This window comes from Perca fluviatilis, chromosome 10 (assembly GCF_010015445.1).
Source record: "Perca fluviatilis chromosome 10, GENO_Pfluv_1.0, whole genome shotgun sequence".
Taxonomy (NCBI): domain Eukaryota; kingdom Metazoa; phylum Chordata; class Actinopteri; order Perciformes; family Percidae; genus Perca; species Perca fluviatilis.
The window spans coordinates 8,550,891-8,555,951 of record NC_053121.1 but is presented as its reverse complement, the minus strand read 5'-3'; the positions used below and the strand labels follow the sequence as shown (position 1 = coordinate 8,555,951).

The window sequence follows — 5,061 nt, the reverse complement described above, 5'->3', positions numbered from 1 at the left end:
TTATTTCGTGGTATTTCTCTGCTACCGCGGCTCTGGCCTTCGGGTCTTTCTGACCCACACGTTATTCCGTGGTATTTCTCTGCTACCGCGGCTCTGGCCTTCGGGTCTTTCTGACCCACACGTTATTCCGTGGTATTTCTCTGCTACCGCGGCTCTGGCCTTCGGGTCTTTCTGACCCACACGTTATTCCGTGGTATTTCTCTGCTACCGCGGCTCTGGCCTTCGGGTCTTTCTGACCCACACGTTATTCCGTGGTATTTCTCTGCTACCGCGGCCCTGGCCTTCGGGTCTTCCTGACCCATACGTACCTTATTCCGTGGTATTTCTCTGCTACCGCGGCTCTGGCCTTCGGGTCTTTCTGACCCACACGTTATTCCGTGGTATTTCTCTGCTACCGCGGCTCTGGCCTTCGGTCTTTCTGACCCACACGTTATTCCGTGGTATTTCTCTGCTACAGCGGCTCTGGCCTCGGTCTTTCTGAACCCACACGTTATTCCGTGGTATTTCTCTGCTACCGCGGCCCTGGCCTTCGGGTCTTTCTACCCACTACGTTATTCCGTGGTATTTCTCTGCTACCGCGGCTCTGGCCTTCGGTCTTTCTGACCCACACGTTATTCCGTGGTATTTTCTCTGCTACGGCTCTGGCCTTCGGGTCTTTCTGACCCACACGTTATTCCGTGGTATTTCTCTGCTACCGCGGCTCTGGCCTTCGGGTCTTTCTGACCCACGTTATTCCGTGGTATTTCTCTGCTACGCGGCTCTGCTTCGGGTTCTGACCACACGTTATTCCTGGTATTTTTTTCTACGCTCTGGCCTTCGGGTTCTGACCCACACGTTATTCCGTGGTATTTCTCTGCTACCGCGGCTCGGCCCTCCGGTCTTTCTCGACCCACACGCGTTATTCCGTGGTATTTCTCTGCTACCGGCTCTGGCCTTCGGGTCTTTCTGACCCACCGTTATTCCGTGGTATTTCTCTGCTACCGCGGCCCTGGCCTTCGGGTCTTTCTGACCCACACGTTATTCCGTGATATTTCTCTGCTACCGCGGCTCTGGCCGCGGTCTTTCTGACCCACACGTTATTCGTGGTATTTCTCTGCTACCGCGGCTCTGGCCTTCGGGTCTTTCTGACCCAACGTTATTCCGTGGTATTTCTCTGCTACCGCGGCCTGGCCTTCGGGTCTTCCTGACCCATAGTGCACCTTATTCCGTGGTATTCAGGGGACTCCGGCCTGGCTCGTAGTAGTAACACAGAAATGGTAAGGAGAAAAGAGAAGAAAGAGACAAACCTCATCCTCGTCCTACTAAACACTTTTATTATACACACTGTTCACATTCGTCTTCTTGTTTTTGTCATCTTTGCTTCTTCTTCTTCTTTTGGACCTTTGTACTCTTTGTACTTTCGGTTCAGCGGCCGGTTGTGACGCCGGCATGGCCCGTTATTGTGACTCTAAATTTGGAGCTGCATAATTTTCTCAAACACGCGGAACAAAGAGGCAAGCGCAACGCGCTCAACACGTCGCGGTTTGCGTGATGCAGCGAGCGATGCAGCAGCGGCAGCGTAGTACGTGTAACACGCATAGCCGTGAAGACGCAGCGCAGCACGCAATGTCCCCAAGTGGAAGAGATGGAAGAAGAAAACACAAAGGAAGAAGAGAAGAAGAAGAAGAAGAAGAAGAAGAAGAAGAAGAAGAAGAAGATGATGATGATACCACAGCGACTCTGCCGAGGAAGACGAATGGTCATCCGGCGGGTTCGTCAGAAGACGACAGAGACAAACCACGGCCGCGGACGGAGAAAAAGACTGCCAGCGGAGAAAGGACTGCCGCGATGCCGCCCGGCCGCAGCGGGGAGAAGAGGACTACGACGCCACTGACAACCGAGACGAACGAGGACAAGAACGAGGAGAAGACATGGCAGCAGCAGCCCAAGAGGGTGTACGGCAAAGGGAAGAAGAAGAAGAACAAGAAGAAGAACAAGAAGAAGAAGAAGAAGAAGAAGAAGAACAACAACAACAACAACAACAACAAGGAACAAAGACAAAGAGGGCCAAGACGAGGAGGAGCAGGACGAGGAGCAGGATGAGCAGACAGGGAGGAGAGCGAAAGGTTCGGTGTCAAAAACGGTGAAATAGAATGGTCCTCGACGACGTATCATCCGGCGGCCTACGACCTGCGCCCTACGCCGCCCGAATACGAAGAGGAGGAAGAGGACCAACAACTGGACGATGAACGACAACAACATGACCAAGACGGCGACGACGAGGAGCAACAACAGGCTCCAGAGAGCCCGGGGCCCCACCGATATAGCGACCACACGCGTCCGAGACATACTCTCCACGTTCGACCTGTTGGTCACGCGGCGCATACTAGAGATCGCGGTGACCGCCACGAACCTCGAGGGCCCCAGGAAATGCGCGGCAACGACTGGAAAATGACGGAGCCGCAGACTGTAGCGGCTACCTCGGGCTGCTGCTCCTCGCCGGAGTGTACAGGTCCCAAACGAGGCCCTGGAGAGCCTGTGGCACGAGGAGAGCGGCAGGGCCATTTTCCGCGCCACAATGTCGCTGAAGCGATTCCACGCGCTCTCGCGACTGCTGCGATTCGACGACCGCGAGACGAGAGGCGCCAGACGAGCCTCGGACAAACTGGCGGCCATACGAGACGTGTGGGACGCCTGGGTGCGGCGTCTGCCTCGCCTCTACAACCCGGGCCCCGACGTGACTGTGGACGAGCAGCTGGTTCCCTTTCGAGGTGAGTGTCGTCGTCGGGTCTGGGAACTCGCTGGCCATCGGCCGGCGCTCAATCCGCCAGCGGCTGGATGATAAACAGCAGCAGCAGCAGCAGCAGCAGCAGCAGCAGCAGCAGCGGCGGTTGTCTTTCACAGAGTGGTCGGATAGAGTGCGGATAGCTTGCGCGCGAGCGCCCTCCCACGGACGCTGTACTGCTACATAATGTGTGCGTGTGGCCACCTGACCAGAGTTTGGTTTCTCCGGCCTGCTGCTGCTGCTGCTGCTGCTGCTGCTGTTTATCCAGCCGGCGCTGCTGCTCAAAAGCCCTCCAAACGGACGGGAGTTGCCCGACTCTCGACCCTGTGGCGTGCTACCCCCGTAGTTTACAAAGCTTATGTGTGTGTGTGTGTGTGTGTGTGTGTGTGTGCGTATGCGCACACGGATGTTTTTAAATTTTTTATTGTTCTTTTTGGTATCCTTGTTTATTTTTATCTCTTTCTGCTTCTCATTTCGTCTTTGCACTCTGGTTCCTCTCCCGCCGAGTCCTTTCCCTTCCTCCTTCTCATTCTCCGTTTTTGACGACACCGACATCGACACCAAGGTCGATGCTCCTTCCGCCAGTACATGCCCAGCAAGCCCGCCAGGTACGGACTCAAGTCGTGGGTGGCCTGCGACGCCGGCTCCAGCTACGCGTGGAACATGCAGGTCTACACGGGCAAGTCTGTGAGCGGCGAGCCCGAGAGGAATCAGGGCGCCCGCGTGGTGATGGACCTGACCGCGGGCCTGCGGGACCCGCGCAACGTCACATGTGACAACTTTTTCACCTCCTACGAGCTGGCCCGGCGGCTCCTCCACGAGAGGCGCCTCACCGTGGTGGGCACGATGCGCAAAAACAAGCCCGAGCTGCCGCGCGCCTTGCTCGACACCAAGGGCCGCGCGGTCTTCTCGTCCAAGTTTGCCTTCACGCCCACCGTCACGCTGGTGTCCTACGTGCCCAAGAAAAACAGGAACGTGGTGCTGCTGAGCACGCTGCACACGGGGGACGCGCGGGTCAGCGCCTCCAGGGCCGCCAAGCCCGACATCATCCTGCACTACAACAGCACCAGGGGCGGCGTGGACAACCTGGACAAGCTCGTCGGCACGTACAGCTGCCGCAGGAAGACGGCGCGCTGGCCCCTCGCCGTGTTCCACAACATTCTCGACGTGTCCGCCTACAACGCCTTTGTGCTCTGGCGAGAGCTCAGGCCCGAGTGGCTGCGCGGCAAGCTCAACAGGCGCAGGGCTTTTCTCGAGCAGCTGGGCAGGGCGCTCGTCACTCCGCTCATCGAGAGACGCTCGCATCTCCCTCGCACGCAAGCGTCTGCCGCGCTTGTCCAAGCCGTGGCGGCGAGGTCAGGCGCGCCCAGGTCAGGCACTGGTGTCACGCGAGCCCGACAAGACCAGCGAGGAGACGACGACGAGGAGGAAGAAGACGATGAGGAGGACGACGACGACGAGGAAGCGGAACCGAGAGTGCCCAGCAAGCGAAAGAGGTGTCAGCTCTGTGCAAAGAAAAAGGACCGCAAGACACACACCGTGTGCGGTGGCTGCCAGAGATACATCTGCAGGAGCTGCACACGGTCCTACTGCGCGGACTGCGTGAGGCAATAGCCTCTTGAGTCGCGCGGCGGTTTGAGCCGTCCGGTGACTTTCAAATAGTAGGCCAGGGTCCCGGGGACCCGAAGGACGAGGCGAGCGTGTGACATGGAATAACATAGAATAAAGCGAGGGACAGAGGCCGCGAGGCCAGTAGCAAATGCATAGAATCACAATAAGCCAGGGTCCCCGGGACCCGAAGGACGAGGCCGCGAGGCTAATACAAAACGTGAATAAACTAAACAAGTTCCCGTGACACGAAGGACAATACAAGGGTTAAAGTACGACATGTGGAAATGGCCAAAATCGCACTAATTTCGAACTTTGAGATCAAAATGGCGGACTTCCTGTTGGGTTTAGGGTATGGCTGTATTGACGTTTTTTGTACATCTTGACATGTTACATATGTGTACCAAGTTTCGTGAGTCTACGTTAAACGCACTGCAGGGGCTCAATTTTCTTAACTTTCTAGGGGGCGCTAGCGAGCCATTTTTGTGCGCCTATTCCCGAAACACTTAAAATACGTAAATTTTCAAATTGGTGAGTTTTTGAATATGTTAAGCCCCTCAAAAAGGCAATTCATTTGACGGGAAAAACAATAATAATAGAAACAAACAATAATTCCTTCAGTTTCAATAGGGCCTTCGCCGCTGTCGGCGCTCGGGCCCTAATGATGCTGCTGTTATTAGGGCCCGGCC

General features: G+C 56.2%; 1 pseudogene; it reads left to right on the top strand.

Annotated features, from left to right (window-relative positions):
• Positions 1-1,827: 1,827 nt before the first annotated feature.
• Positions 1,828-4,456, top strand: LOC120567405 (annotated as a pseudogene).
• The last annotated feature ends 605 nt before the right edge of the window (positions 4,457-5,061 follow it).